This window comes from Aythya ferina (genome assembly GCF_964211825.1).
Source record: "Aythya ferina genome assembly, chromosome: 3".
NCBI lineage: Eukaryota > Metazoa > Chordata > Aves > Anseriformes > Anatidae > Aythya > Aythya ferina.
The window spans coordinates 1,025,607-1,041,806 of record NC_140298.1 but is presented as its reverse complement, the minus strand read 5'-3'; the positions used below and the strand labels follow the sequence as shown (position 1 = coordinate 1,041,806).

General features: G+C 50.5%; 1 long non-coding RNA gene across 1 annotated transcript; it reads right to left on the bottom strand.

Moving 5' to 3' along the window:
- Window positions 1-5,857: 5,857 nt before the first annotated feature.
- Window positions 5,858-7,692, bottom strand: LOC311435063. The gene is made up of 2 exons (XR_014691896.1): window positions 7,549-7,692; window positions 5,858-6,096 (listed from the first exon to the last, which is right to left on the bottom strand). It is a non-coding gene; the product is annotated as an uncharacterized lncRNA (long non-coding RNA).
- Between the last annotated feature and the right edge of the window lie 8,508 nt (window positions 7,693-16,200).

Genomic DNA, 16,200 nt, shown 5'->3' with positions numbered 1-16,200 from the left:
ATCGCGGAGGGGGCGGCCCGGCCGGGCCGGCTGGGGGCGGCCGGCGGGGGGCGGCGGCCGCAGGGCTGTCCTGGCGGCGCCGCGCCGGTTCCCCGCTCGCGGGGAGCCCCCGCCGCTACTTGGGATCAATTTGACGTGGGAACCACGTCAATCCCGGCCGTCACGCTGGAGGCGCCCCGCGGCCGCCCATTGGCTCCCGCCCTCTCCTAAATGGCCGCGGCCCGGGGGGGGGGCCGGCTCCCTCCACCCGCCCCCTCGGGGCGAGCGCCCCGGCGCGGCCGCCGCTCCCCGCCCGGGGTCCGCCCGCGCCTCCCCCCGGTCCGCCTCCCTGTCGGGGCGCCCCCCGCCCGCTATCGGGCCGAGGGAAGGCGTAGCGGGGTACCCGCGTCCCCCGCCCGAGGCGGCGGGGACCCCCCGGACCCCTCCCGCGCCCGTTCCCACGCGGGACGGGGCCGGGACGCGCACCTGCGCCGCCTCTAGCCCGCAGCCCCGACGGCTGCCGCGGGGCACGGACACGCAGGGGGGACAACGACGGGGCAGCTGGAGGCCGGGCCGGGCCGGACTCGTCTGGGGTTCCCCGAAGCCTGCTGCTGCTCGGCCCGCACTGAAATCCGCCCCGCTCTCGCACCGGCAGCTAACACAGAAGAGCAGCCTCGTGAAACGCGAGTGGGGTGAGCGCCGAGCACTGAGGTTTGGTTGATTTTTGCGTCCACCCCCGTCCACCTCCCCCTCCCCCAGGAAAGGCAGATCGAAAGATCGTGAGTGTTTGTACGCAGACGGCAGAAAGGCTGGGGGGAGAAGGGGGCAATCTCCTCGCAGGCAGCCGCGGGCATCGCCCGCCGCGACCCCGTTCCTGCGCTTCGGGATGCGGCAGGACGCGGGGCCGGGCCCGCCGGCCGCCCCGGATCCGGCCTCGCCGCCGACGGCCCGAGCAGGGCAGCCGCTGCCACTCCCCCCCCACCCCTCCGAAGGGGCCTTTCGCTAACGAGCAGCAGGCATTAATTGCGCCGGTTCCGCCGCCGCGTGTAAATTGCAGGAGGGCGAACCCGGCTCGCTTGGGAGCGCAAACGGCGTCTGCGGCCCGCGGTGCGGAGGCCACTCGGGGACGGGCACGGCCACAAGCCCTCCCCGGGCCCCCTCTCCTCGCCCCCCTCCCCAGGGCTGGTTAAGCCCCTGCGCGCACGGTGGGGCCACAGCAGGCAGTGCCGCCCGAGAGCTGGGAATCCGTCTTCGGGAGAGTGGAGCGGATCGATTAAAAAGCAGTTAAGCATTGCGGAGGGATGGGTGCCCCGCGTTTGCTTCCCCCCCTCTTAGCCCTCCCCGGCTGCAGGGTCCGGGAGCGCCGTGGCCAGGAGTTTCCCTTCCTCGGCCGCCCGAGCGGGACGGGAGCAGTTCCCCGCAGCGTGCGGGAAGGAGGCAATCGAAAGGCGGCCGAGAACGCGAGCTTTCTTTCTCCCTGCCCCGTCATTCCGACGGAACAATTTTTCCGGTGCGTCTGGGGGTCCCGGCCCCCCTCGCGGCTCAGCCTTTTCCCTCGGGCTGCCCCCAGCCCCCAGTGGGGCTCACCGCCGCTGCTCGCCCAAGCCCTGCTCCGAGCCGGGCTGGGGCAGAGGCCTGCCCGGGGGCGGCCGAGCAGGCACCGCTCCTGACCCCACGGACCCTCCCGAGCTCCTTGCTGGCTGGGAAACCCGGCGCAGCGGTGGCCGCGAGCCCCCGACGGCGCGGCCGGGCGGGTGGCAGCGCTGCAGGGGCAGCAGCCCGCGGCCACTGGGGCTCCCCGAGCCGGTCCGGCCCCAGCCCAACCGCTGCCCCCCGGCCGGGCCAATCTCTCGTCTTCCTCTGCTGGGAAGTGCGGAGAAATCCGCCCCGGGCCGGGAGGGGGGCTCCGGGCAGCCGCGGGTGGGATCCCGCCAGGGATGGCACGGGGGGGGGCTTTCCCTGGGCGGTTGAAGAAATAAATATGCCCCTCCCCGGGCACCTGCTGCGGGGCAGCATCGCACGGCCGGGTGGCCCGTGGCTCCACCGGCTGCTAGCCAGGAGGAGCAGAAGTTCGGCCGCCTTAGGAGGTCTGGGACGTGACTGCGGGCCTTATGTGAACGGGAAAGGGTCCTCTCGGCCCGGCCTGCTGCCAGCGGGCAAACAGCAGACAGGGAAAGCGAACAAACGAGGAAGGGCAGAGGAAAGCAAAGAAGAATGAAAAGAGGAAGAAAAAGAAGAAAACAAATAAATATGAAAAGATGGAAATTAAACAAAGATCGAAAAGAAGAAAAAGAAAATGAAGAAAATGAAGAATGACAAGAAGAAGAAAAAGAAAATGAAAAAAAAAAAAAGCAAAGAGAGGGAGAAGAAAAAAAAGGGAGGAAAAGGGGGAAAATAAAAATAGAAAAAGAAAAAAGAAAGAACAAGGAAAGAAGGAACAAGAACAAGAAGAAAAAAAGAAAAATTAAAAAAAAAATAGAAAAAAAAGAAACAAAAACAAAAATAAAAAAAGAAAAGAAATAAAAACGAAAATATGAAGAAGAGAGGAAGAAGAAGGAAAGAAGAAAAGGAAGAAGAAGGAGGAAGAGGAAGAAGAAGGAAGAAGGAAGAAGAAAGAAGAGAGGAAGAAAAGGAAGGAAGGACAGCGGCTGTAGTGTGTGGGGCTGAGCGGCCAGGATCCTGTGGGCAGCCTGGGCAGAGCAGAGAGGGGGTCTCTCGGACACGGGGGTCCCTCCCGCCCGCTCTCTGAGGCCGCCCGACGGCAGCCGCTAGGGAAGGGAGCAGCACTGGCCCGACACCGCCGGGAGCCCTGGGCCACCCTCGGCAGCTGGTACCAGGGAGTGGGACCCAGCACCGGGCTCAGCGTCCCCAGGCCTGTTCCCCTTCCCGCCCCCCCGGAGCGGCTCCTCCCTGCCCCCCGCCCTGCCTCCGAGATGGTTTTAATTTGCTCGGGCTCCTTTCCCCCCTTCCACCCCTTCTTTCCCCTCTCCTCTCTCAGCCCTCTTGGTTTATTGACACTCCCGCCTGCCTCCGGTTTTGATTTAGCATCATGAGCTCAGAGTCCAGCATGGAAAATATTAGGCTGGGGTGAAAGCAAGGGGAGGGCAGCCCCTGTACCCCCAGTGAGGGGCAGGCTTGGGAGCACCGTCCTCGTCCTCCTCTTCCTCTTCCTCTCCTCTCATTTTCTCTTTTTCAAGCCCCAGAGCCCCCCATGCTGAGGTAACGGGTGAGAGTGGGGGTGTTTGTAGGGCAAGTGTTCCCGGGGCCGAGCTTCACATGGCTGCATCATAGCATGGCTTGTTTGGCTGAAAAAATGTAGCAGCAGTGAAACAGGTAGCCATGCTTTTTTTGATTTTATTTTTTGTGGTAGAAATACCAAGAACATTGCTCTACCATGGCAGCTGTCAATTAGTGTAGTTAAAGGTAGGGGTTCCCCTGTGTTTCCCCGTTATTTATTCTGTACTCATTAATGAGTCAGAATGGCTGTGGTTCTTAGAGGGAATATTTAGTTTAGTCATGGTTATGGAGTTCATTTTCTGTCACAATCAATCAAAATTAGAAAATCCTATTTTAGGCTGTTCAAACTGAGCGCCTGCTCACAGCAGACGCACTGCAAAGCATAACGTTTCTCTCTCACAAAGTGGAGTGCAATATTATCTGAGTGCCTGTGCGTGTGCTTTTTGTGTCAGAAGGATCACAAAATTACTTCTGACAATTTTTTTCTTGAGCGTTTTGACACTGGCTAAATATAGAGAGCTGAACTATCCTGCTGTGATGAAAAAAAAAAAAATGCTTTCTGTTTTCTAAAGAAAAGGCTTGGAGAGCTCAAAAATAAAATCATTCTTCAAAGCTTAATGTGCTGTCTGAGCCATTTTGTTTAATCATATATTTCAAGTTTGGTAAAGGCCACAGGTTGAGTAATTAAGAATAACTTGGTTTCATTTGTCAAAAGCAATTTAGCTGTAGAAAATACACCCTGCTTCTCAATTCCACATAAGGGAAGAAAAAATAGATTTTTATGTTTGGATTATTGTGTTTGTTTTGTTTTTGTTTTTGTTTTCTTTTGTTGTTGTTGTTGTTGTTGTTGCTGTTTTTTAAGACTAAATGTTGATCTTCATGCTAGTCAGATTCTTAAAGTGAAAATGATACCAGGACCCTGGATTCTTAATAAATTCTGTCCAGTTCTTGTGCAAAACACATTGATCTGAGGACAATACAAATCATTTTACATTATCACCATTGTTTAAATTAATAGTGATGGATGTATCCTACCTTCCTTTTTTTCTGACAGCATCACCATTTCCTCCTCCTTTTCTGCCTGCAAACCATTTAAAAATACTTGAAAGTCACCGTCGGTGGGTTTCAGGTATCTTTTAATGTCCCGAGCACCATGTGGGCAGCAGGGGGCTAGATGCACTGGGCTGCCGTCAGCGACAGGGGAGCACTGCTGTGGGCCACCCGCTGGCCTGACTCGACGACACAATCTGATAACTGCAGGGCAGTTCACACGGTGACAGGGACATCTGCCTGACGTGTGTGAGGGGACAGGCGAGCAGGAACAGCGGGCTGAAGGCAGAAACCGAGCCCAGCTGCAGGGGGATGCAGCAGGACGGCTCCTCACAGGGAGGCCAGCCTGCAGAGTGCTCTCTCGGGGGCTTCTGCCTGTGCCCCACCTCTGGGTGCTGCAGGTGGCCAGGGCCCCAGCAGAGGCTGTCCCCACCGGGTGACATCCCTATCTCACAGCCTTGCAGTGCCTGGCCACCTCCTTTCTGCTTGGGGCAGGTGAAAACGTGCGTACGCCCCCGGCTCTGGAGGCACATGGAGCCACATGCCCCCTGCGAGCCCTCACCCAGCCCCACGTGGTGCTGGCGGTCCCTGGGGCTCTGCTGGGAGCCTCCATTGATGGGAGGGGAGGCCATCAATGCCACCCCTCCATTCCCTTTGGTGGATATTGGTCCTGCAGTGCACTGAAAGAGAAACAAAAATAACACTAATAGTGTTTTCCTTTAGATTAAGGTCTGGTTTACCATTAAGCCCATATGGAAGTCTTTGCCTGAGTGTAAATCTTTGCAAGACCAGGTTATTAGCTTGCACCAAACTTTGCAAACAAACGTCGCACGTGCTTGCAGACAGGAGGGTTGAAGGGCTGCTAAATCTATTCCTTTGTTTTCGCACTGAAATCGATTTCTCATGACCATAATGAAGTGGGAAGGCTGCACACTTGGCATAGGAGCAGACATTCGGTCGCGCTCATGGAAAAACACATCGAGGAGGCTGAAATAGCACCCGGCTGACTTGTTGCATTTGGCACCCTGCACACAAAGAATAGCGGCAGCAGATGCGTCAGCGGGGGCTCAGAGACCCCTGCTCATGCAGGAGGCAGCCAGGCTTTGTGGCATGAGGCCCCGGGGCAGCATCAGCACCCAGCAGGCTCGGGCAGGGGGACATACATTCCTGGTGATTTGTCCGTGGGCTGTGCACAGGATCTGCTCATCCCTGCGGCATCCTGGGGAGGGACAATGTGAGGAAAAAGAAGGGACATGCAGAAAGGTGATGAAGGACACAACACAGTGCATTTCACAGAGCGTGGGGTTCCTTCTGCAGCCCTTTGTGCCACTGCAAAGTAAGCCACAGCTGCTGTAAGAAGGGCACTCTGAGAGGTGTGTGCATGACTTGCTACTCTAGGCACCCACGAGCTGTGTTTCACACGGCCATACCAAAGCATCCCATCAATGTCAGAGCCATTTAGTGGCAGGTAAACTCTTTTCAGGGATCATTTCACAGCAGAAACTTGTATCAATATGAAAATGCACTGAGGTGGCAAGGCAGGGGTGAGGTGAGCAGCAGAGAACATTATAACCATCGTAAAGACTCTGAATAATCATCTCAAAACTGTGTTTATTCCTCCCTCTATGTGACACGGGGGATATAAAATGGGATTTACAGCACAGAAAGTGCTCGGCAGTGAAAAGCTGCCTTGTTGCTCATTCTAGTGGTTCCTGCAGCCCTGGAGCACCTCTTCCTGTGAACAGCACCAAGGCACAGACCTTCCTTCTCCTCCTCCTTCTTCTGCTCCTCCTTCTCCTTCTCCTCCTCCTCCTTCTCTTCTTTCTCCTCCTGATGTTAAAATAGTTGTATTTTATTAAATAGATGTTATTTTAACCAGGTGTTGTATCCAACTCAATATATCAGGGAATCACAGAATCACAGAATCACAGAATCTCTAGGTTGGAAGAGACCTCAGGCACAAAGTGTCCCCCTGAGACCATAGCTGAGCCTCTTTCTTGCTCTATAGCCACCCAGGCACATCCCAGACCAGAGGGACTTGCTGGCTTTTTGCAGAACACACCTGGGGATTCAACCTGCGTAAATTTGTCTAATCCTAATGGGTGGGGGTGGCTGGCTGGGATTGTGGAGCAGCAGCAGCCAGGATGGGTTCAGCGTCCTCAGGGAGATGGCCCCTGCTTCCCAGGGAGCCCAGAGCATCACCCCAAGATCTGAGAAGAGAATGAAATGTGCTGCAAGTTATTTCAGTACTCCCACTGCTCTCTGGTAGCACTTCTGGTGGTTGGAGGAGCGGTGGGTGTTGAAACAGGAACATCTGAGTAGCTGGCTGCCATCTCTGGGATGGGGACCACGAACCGCAAGCAGATTACGGCTCCTTTCTGCCGCTCCCACTCCAAACCAAGGCACACTCCCACAGGACGAGCTCGCAGGTTATTTGAGTCCCCATGAGCCATGGGACACATGAGATTCCCACACAAATGGTGGTGTGACCAGTGGCTGCTCCGAGCAGCTCTGCTCGGGGGGCATAACTGCCTGTGCGCAGTTATGGCCCCGCATGGCACAAGCTCCTTCCCCCTGCACTCCCACTGCTGCTGCCTGTCCCTCCTTTGCCAGACAGGAGCAGGGAGATGAGCAGTACCCCAGCCTGGTCTGGACCTGCACCAAGGACCAAATCCTGCCCTCTTGTCCCCAGGGGACAGCCCCAGGAAAGTCAACGCTGCCACCACAGGGCGGGTTTCCCCATTAGCTGAGGGCTACGGCCGGACGGGCCAGCAGATCGGGCAGAATGTGAATGAGACAATGTAAGAGGAAAATGTAAGCACAACTTGTAAAGGCTGCATGCAAACAATGCTTCCTGCTATTAATTCAACAGCATCAATAGCTAAGTGCTTTCAGGGCACAGTATCTATTCTGTTTTCCATTTATATGCTAGAATTGTGGTAGATGTCAGGAGAATTTAATACACATGATGTAGGCATATGAATAAGCTGGATCCTTTTCTGGGAACAAGTATTCATAAGTCTCCATGTGGTTCCACATCTACAAAGACGTGGGTATTTATTTCATGAGATCTGGACTCCATTTCAGGCAAGAAAAATCCCACTAAAGCCAATGGGGAATCTCTCTGTTCACGTCAACGGATCTAAGAGCCCCGATGCAGGAATGCACTTAAAACACATGCTTAACTTTAAAGCCAGGCTTAAGTCTCACCAAAGGCCATTAGATGTAAGCATACGCTTGTGCTGAAAGACAAGGAATTTAAACAAGCATTTATGTGCTTACCTTGAATCAGAGTTTGGCTTGTGCTCACAGCAGAGCAAAGCTGAGGTTCGTGAAAGAAATACTACAGAAATAGAGCACATCTGAAGTTTTACTTTTCCAGGTTGTCGGTCTGAGTTGTCCGGACAGTGCAGGGGAAGGGCTCTGCTGCAGATGAAGACATGTGGCCACATCTGCTCCAATTTCCAGGGGCTGCGATTTGCAGCTTGCAAACAATATTGTGCTCCCTGCTGCATCACTAATGGTGCTGCAGGGATGAGCATCATAGGTAGGAGGGGACTGTGGGCTGGGTCCTGCCCCAACACATTGCATTTGGGGGCCTGGTGGTGTGTCAGTCAGAAAAGGGTGATTCATGGGAACGCGCACACCCGCCACAGAAAAGCAAGTTTTCTGGGGCAGAGGCCCTGTGGACACAAGAGTGAGCTCTGTGCAAGCCCCATCATCTGTCCCTGGGGTGGGGGGGCTGGGGAAACAGGGACGGGAACTCCCTGGGGAGATGGGTGCCTGAGGCCCCTGCACTGTCCTGCATTTGCTCTGCCACAAGCCCTGACTCTTGCTTTTAGCAACCTGCAGTGAGTGAGTGACCTGCTCCGGCTCCAGGATTCAACATCTGCAGTGATTAATTTCCTCAGGATTAAATTCCTCTGATTTAAAACAACAGATAATGGCTAATAAGGGGAAACATCCCTATCATAAACACTGCTTTGGCATTTACCATTTGAAATAATTTATATTCTCTGGTCTAGTGGGTTTGTATCACCAGACTTAATGACTGTTTCTGTTTAATTTTCAGATGCTTAATTGCAGTAGAACACTTCAACACCATTAAATTAAAACAAGCTACCAGCTTTTCCTTGCCTATGCTCCTGGCTTGGCTCCAACTGACATTTAAAGTGATCTCAGATGTTTTATTTCTGCCACACAGGCTGCTTGCTTATGAACAAAAAGTGTGTGTGTGTGTTGGGGCTGGGGGGGGGGCTGCGCAGAGCCACCAACATGGGCACATGAAAAGCAACTTCCAGGCAGCAAAGTGGTGGTGGCCCCCGTGTCACCGCTGCTTTCCCTCCTCCAGCATGGTGACCGCCAGTGAAGCCAGCTGGGCTATGCACCAGTGGCTGGGCAGTGCTGGTGTCTGACAGGGCCAAGGGCCTGAGGGCACAGAGGGACCCCTGCAGGGGGAGCAAACCCCAGCAGAGCACCCTTGGCCCCATGCCACAGGACACCCTCCTCCTTGTCCCCATGTGCGCTTTGCTGGGGCTTCACTGGAAAAGATCCCACTAAGGGGCTTTTCCATGTGCAATTTCAAATCTCGGAGCAAATTTTTAAATGTGGAAGTACTTTGGGTTTCAGGTACCTATTAAAAAGGAGTAAGAGGAAATGGAGTTCCTCTATAAGTTAATATTCTTTGGTAATGGATGTTTAGAGTTAGTATGTGTCTTTACAACATCATTCATAGGGGTATTGTTTGCTTCTGACAGTTTTTCTTTTAAGATTAATGTGCTTATGAAAACCTTGTGCACTGCTCTACGAGGCAAGCTCGAAATCCATCAGCAATACCATCGCCATGACACAATGCTGGGAGAGCAAAGCAAATGACAAACAGAATCTGGTTTTTCAGAGACCAGTGTGTGTTGAAGAGAAATGATCTGAAGTGAAATTTGGCCTCTCTCCAGCCACCCTTCCTGTTCTGCTGTTGGCACTACCAGAGAGGATGGAGAGAGTAAAAATATATGTGAGGGAGTGAAAGAAAAACAAAATTAATTGGAGGGAAAAAATAACTCAAACCTGCTAGTGTTTGGTCTCTTTTTAGCAAACAAGCAAATGGAAAATTCATATAAAGTTTAAAACTATTACAGCCAAACACGCTTGTTATACATATAAATAATTTTGTCAGAGATCAGCGGAAACAATGCAATTAGACGCGAGTTGCATTTAACATGTTGGGATCGCATCCAGTTGACATGCATCCTTGTGAAAATTCAAACATCATGGACCAGACCCTTCGCAGTTCTGAACTGCCAAGCTGTGTTGATTTTCTTTTATGCCCCTAATTATTTTCCTGTTTGTTTCCCCAACTCTGATTAGATGAGACAAGGCTGCCGAAGGAAACAAGACAGGGCATGACACAAGCATGCTGGCTGAGGTCCTACATGCTGAACTTGCACCTGTGGGCAAGGCACAAAGCCATCCCCGAGGCCAGCAGGCAATGGCTGGGGCCGTGCCCTGCCAGAAAATCAGGCACGAGTGAAATTTGGAGGGAAAATGGGAAAGAAAAAAAAAAAAAAAATATATATATATATATATATATATATCATATTTTTATATATATATATAATTAACTTCATTCTTCCAAGTTCTTTAGCAGAGCAATGAGCAAAATGAAGAGGTGTGGACTTAGCAGAGCATGCAGCTCCTTCTAATGGATCTGCTCTCCCAGTGAAAACTTGTGAAATAAACTTGTGATTTAATAAAGCCCCCAATAAACCTGGAAGTGATCCATTTCCCTCAGAAGTTACAATAAGAGATGTTGCTCTGGGGTGAAATCCCTGGGGATACGGGGGTAGGAGGCAGGACAGCCCACCTCTGGCTGCCAGCTCTGCATGCTTGGCTGCCCACAGAGCTGCTCCCCATTACTCGTCCTGCAGCAATTTTTGGTGTCCTGACCATGGGTGCTAACCATAGCCCTACTGCAGAGGAGGCTCCGTGCCATAGAGCTTGTCTGGATCAGCAAAATGGGGAGAGGTGAGCAGAGAACCAGAAGCACAGAAAAGGTGAGTGAGTTCCCCAGGATCATTTATTAGGGGAAATAAAAATAAAAATATATAAAAAAAAAAAACAACCTGCAGAGAGAACACAAGTGCCCTCATGGGGAAAACAGCCCCATTTCATTCCTTTGTGGTTATCTGCTGATGTCCAGCACAGTATAAGCACCATTGGTCTGTCTTAGGGTGCTCGGGTACAACCTGGGGCAGCCATGCCTGCACTCCTGGGCAGCTGCACAGGGTGGACAAAGAGGACCACTTTGGATTCTTCACCTTCTGCCCTGGGCAGGGTTCACGGCAGCAGCCTCAGCATCGATTTTGGCTGTGACCAGCATCATCCCCTACAGAGTGGGGATGACAGTGCCAGCCCTGCAAAGGCAGGGGGGGCACAGGGCACTTGAGCAACGGGTGCAATCCATGCACCACCCACGGCTGTGCCAAAAGTGCTGCAAAAGGTCTGTGTGCACGGCCAGGCAGCCTCCTGCTGCCCAACACTGCCCCACGTGTCCTTGCACCATGGCCAGCCCGGAGTGGGATGCTGCATTTCTACAGGAGGGTGCTTCTGACATTAAATGCCTTGAAAATACCCCATTTCTTTGGCACAGTAGAGCACAGAAATAAACCGATGACTTTGAAAAATCCCCACCTGATTGTGACAGAGGTGCTTGCGGGGCCCTGGGTTGGATGCTCAACCTATCGATGCCACCTGTAATACTCATTTCTAAACCAGACCGAATGCAGGTGCAGCCCTGTGAAGGAGGAGCTGCCAGGAAGCTCGGTCAGCCTGCAGTACACCAAGCAAATGGCAGCACATTGAAGAACAGCCTCCAACACACTGCTGGAGATCAGTCCAGCACCAAAAGACCCAGCCTCTGAAGCAATACCATTTGTTGGGCAAATCTGGGGACCTTCACTGGTGGGCACTCCTTGGAAACTTCTTACAGCCTTGGCCGAGCCAACTCGAACAGGATTACTGGTTCCACCTTCTTTTCTTGGCCAAGAGGACAAACACCACTCCTGCATCCTGTGCCAAACACTGCAGTGAAAAGGCCGTGTCTGAACGTGGCAGCAAGCACCAAGGGATGGGAGGAGAAAATGTTGCTGGGTTCTTTAAATCTTCACTCATTAAGTCACAGAAAAACAAACAAACAAAAAAAAGTGTGTGTATATATACACACACATATATCTTTACACTGAAGCTGCTTTTTTTTTTTTTCTTTTTGGCAATGTTGCTGGATTCAAGAGGAAATGAAAAAGCAGAGATGCAAGAGGTAATTTATCTCATCAGCCATCATTTCTGAGTCACAAAGGTCTGACATTTGAGAATGGAGATGAAGTTCAGCAGGCTTTGTTTGGCAAAAATTAGAAACATTTATGGATTGTCAGCACCCCCCTCCACACATGCCTTTTGGGAAAAACTTTCAATTTTTAAAATGAGAAAAAAGGCTATTTTTCTCAAAATAATGATTTCTAAGGTGAAATTATGCTTGGGGATGTTTTGTTTTGTATTTTTGGTATGGGAGGGTCACTGGGATGATTACAAGCTCCGGAGCCAGGCCATTTCTCCACACACACCTCTGGAGCAGGCTGGGGCATGCCAAGCCAGCTGTCAGAATCAACAAGAAAGTTTTCTGACCTGGAAAAAAAAAAAGGAAAAAAAAAAGGAGTGGGTGCCAGTGCATGGCCTGACTGCCATGCTTGTGGTGCAGGGGCTGTGTGGTGGTGCAGGGGTCAGGGCATGCAGCTCCCCGCAGTGCAGGGTGCCAGGGATGCACAGCTTCTCTCCTGGCAGCCTCGGAGGCCGGGCACCTACTGCTGGGCTTCAGGAGGGGTCTCTTGCTCTGTCCAGGTAGGTGTGAGCATGGCTCGAGCCCTGCCATTGTTGCTGGTCAGGCCAGGCTGACAACTTCAGCCTTGCAACACCAGGAGTGATAAACACTGTGCATCTCACCTGCAGACTGCTTGTTCTCCTCACCTTTGAGCCCTGCCGTTACATCAGCCACAAAATCATAGGAAATGACAGGCCCAAGCTCCAGTTTACATACCTTATTATATACCTGCGTACTCGCCAACACACACAGAAGTGCTATGTGTCAAATATTTGCCCAGGGAATCCAATTCATTTCATCTGCAGAGAGGCCCTGGAACAAACACAAGAGGCTTGTCTGCACCACCGTCCCTGCGATCACCAACAGGGAAGCAGGCTGCTCTGCTGACTGCCTCCTGAGCAGCCCCAAGCCACCTCCCTGCAACAGACAATGCAAGTGCTTTGCCCTGCTCCATGCACGACCCCTCAGCCCGTGAACAGCCCCTCCAAGGAGCAATCTCACAGCCCCTGGGGGGCCAAAACCAGAATGGCATGAGGGAGGAAACCCATGAGGGGGCACACATCAACCTTCCCAGGGAGAAGCTGGCCTCAGAACTGGGAAATGCCTCCAAAATGTTTTCAAGCAACTGGGGATTCTATTTTATTTTATTTTATTTTATTTATTTTATTTTATTTTATTTTATTTTATTTTATTTTATTTTATTTTATTTTATTTTATTTTATTTTATTTTATTTTATTTTTATTTTTATTTTATTCTATTCTATTCTATTTTAATTTCTGTTTAAAGCAATAAAGTGTATTTGCCCTGCGGCGCATCATCTGCTTCTATATTCTCGAATAAACTATTGAAAATTAGAGCGTCTCTGTTATCTGTTTGCTATCTGCTGTAGGATTAGAGGCGTCACGAACTAAGCTTTGAATCAACAATGTTTTATTGGCTCATGTCACCGCAGGCTGGCTATGGCCACACTAAATAAGACATCAAGCTGCCCTGTGCGCATAGTGCCATGTTTCTAGAAGCAGGCTTAAAGAAACACTTGTGTTTGTCCCTGGGAACACATATACAGATATGAGGTGATAAACAAACGGGTATGTGTTGGCCGTGTGCGTTTATAGAAGTGTTTATAAGTGTATGCACATACACATGTGTGTTTCATGTTATACATATGTTTACTCCAGAGTAATTGTAACTCCTGGGGCTTGAGACAAAAGTAGGTGAAAAAGCCGTGCCCAGGGAAATGCAGGGGGAAGCTGCAGGAATACTCTGTTAGCAGAGGCTGAGGGGCATGGGGCAGTGCTGCTGCAGCAACCCCACAAGCAAGACTGCTGCTCAGACAGCAGCAAAGCAGCAGGGCAAAGGGACTGGGTTCCCAGCCTCTGGAGAGCTCACTGATTGTCCGCAGGGAGCAGGACCAGCACAAGTGGGTCTGACAAACCCCGGGGCCACAGGGCAAGCCGTCTCCTCAGCCCACTCAATTCAGCTTCTGCCTCCTCTTACCAAGGTGGTGAAGGGGCTGTTCCTGCTGGGGTGCCAGTCCCAGCCTGCAGCCAGGACAACTCCTCTTTATGATGCTTTTCTCCAGGCAACCAAGTCATGGCTGGTTTAGAATGACCCATTCTAAATGCCCAGAAACAGGGGAAAAATAATTGGGAAATAAGCTCTTTGCCATAGATTTTCCATAAATACAAAGCAAAGGTGCAAGTTTTTAAGAAAGAAGGCCCAGATTTGCGCCACAGCTGGACTGCCAGCCAATGCTGATTACTGTAAGGCTCCGAAAGAAATCTGATTTACGGCTCCAATAGACATAGCCCGCCTTTGCAACCATGTGAGAAAACCCTGTGATGTGTTTACCACCATTTTTAGTTTTTAATTGTGCTTTTCCTTGCAGCTCCCAGAGGTGATGGTTGCAGTGCAACAAAACAGGAACAAGGGCATTTGGAAAAGGAAAATGGAGGGATCTGGACAAAAAGAAGAGGAAAGGGGGAAAAGAAGAGTGAGGAAGGGGATTGCAAATATATGTGACATTTTTCCTACCTTGCTGAGGGGAAAGGGGATGCTTATTCCTGAGAACCTGGCCCCAAACTTGGTGTAATTTTTCCTTCTGATACTGATGTGCACATGTTATTTAATTGCATAAACCCAGTCCCAGGACACAATAAGCCACCTGGAGTACAGAGTCAATTGAGCGGTGAAAAGTCATGCGCAAGAACTGCAGAATTTACATGTGGATGTTTGTGCTCAGTGTGTCGCATTCAAGAGAGTAGCGAGCTTTACTTCACATTAAATAATCTTTGGTTCTGTGCATATAAAAAATGCAGCTGGGCTGTTTCCTCAATAAGATGTCCTTACTTAGTTTTTCTATTACTGTTATCAGAGAGGATCAAAATAGACAGATGCATTTACTGTTTTCCATCAAAAGATAATAAAAAGAAACAGTTTATAAAATCAGATTATATGAAAAATTGCCTAATGATTATAATTTCTAAACCCATTGCTGAATAATGATGTATTCAAGAGTTGTCATCGAATGATGAAAGAAACCTAATATGAAAGATTTTCCCTATGAAGAATGACTACAGATGAATTGCACAGAGATACAATCCTCTGATAAAGGACAATAAGAGACTCTAGAACACTTAATAATAGACTACTCAGGATGAATTGAGTATTGCAATAAAGGCCCATAAATTAAAAAGTTTCAAAATGATTTCTGATAAAAGACATGCCAAGGTGAAATAAAAAAATCCTTGAAATCAACAGATATACTGGCTGCAGCACGTTAGGTAATAGAAAATGCACTCCGTTAACTCAAAACAATTGATTTTCAAGAGAATGCTCTCACGTGCTATACACAGCAAGCTTTCACCTGGAAGGATGTGTGAGGCAAACTTGGGGTGGAGGTATGTGAGCCCCATCCATGCTCAGCTGCTCCCATGGGTGCGAGAGGAGCCTGGGGCTGCAGCTGTGCCCGTGTGGTCACCTGGCCCCCATATGATGCCCCTGGGTGCACCACCTGTGGGCATCAAGCATCCTTGGGGACCAAGGGCAAGCCAGGAGCCCCATGAAGGAACCAGGTCCTGAGATGTTCTTTGTGATTTTTTCTTCCTTTTTACTGTGTCTCCTTTCTGGCCAGGTCTGGCTCTCTGCAGCCCACAGTCTCAGAGGAGGAGAATGGTATCTAAGATGTTCCTTGTCCTTTGGCATCTGCTGCCAGCCCAATGAACCAGCCAGCACAGTGCATCCAAGGCACCTGGCTATAGCCAAGCATGTGCACCTGTACAGGAGAAGGTAAAATATGTTTGTGAGGTGTTAGAGGGGCTCTGTAATGCAGATGGCTGTGCTCAAAATAGCCATGTTTGCTCGCTGGGGCACAGAGAACCAAGATGATTTATTGTAAGCAGTGCCAGCATATATTATTCATGTTGGAGGCAAGGAAAGGTCTTTGATATGTATCTGAAAAAGCTTCAAATCCATAAAAGAGATAAATTTGTATGAATAGTGTCACTCGGAGTATAGATGAAACTCTCAGACACATCTTCATATCTCATAGTGCAGCATAGCACTCCTATACATATACAATCTGTGCATTAATTTCACTTAAAAGAGAAATTCATTACCATATCTCTACACAATGAGGGCTGACCCAGCCCTGGGTTTTTCAGGCACATCATTAAGTTTTTGTTTGCTTTTGATGCACACCACAGCCCCTGTTTGTTTGCATACTCTGGGAGCCTTGCTTTACAGACTTCCCTCTGGAGCCCACCATTTTTGGGTCAAAATGACATCAGCCCACCCCAAATCCCACAACGTTTAGCCTGGGAGTGAGGGAATGACAGCATTTGCTAAGGACCCCTGGCTCCAGACTGAGCTGCTGCATCCCTGCAGGTCTCCTGCCAGCACTAGGATTAGACTGTGACTAATTATGGCTTTATTTCCTTTAATAAAGAGACACCCAAGTGTTCAGCACAATTGCATTAGAAAACAATAATCATAAAGCCCCCCACTAAATGTCTGCAATTAGAGCATTCATTATTAATTGTGCTAATTAACCCCGTGCACAGAG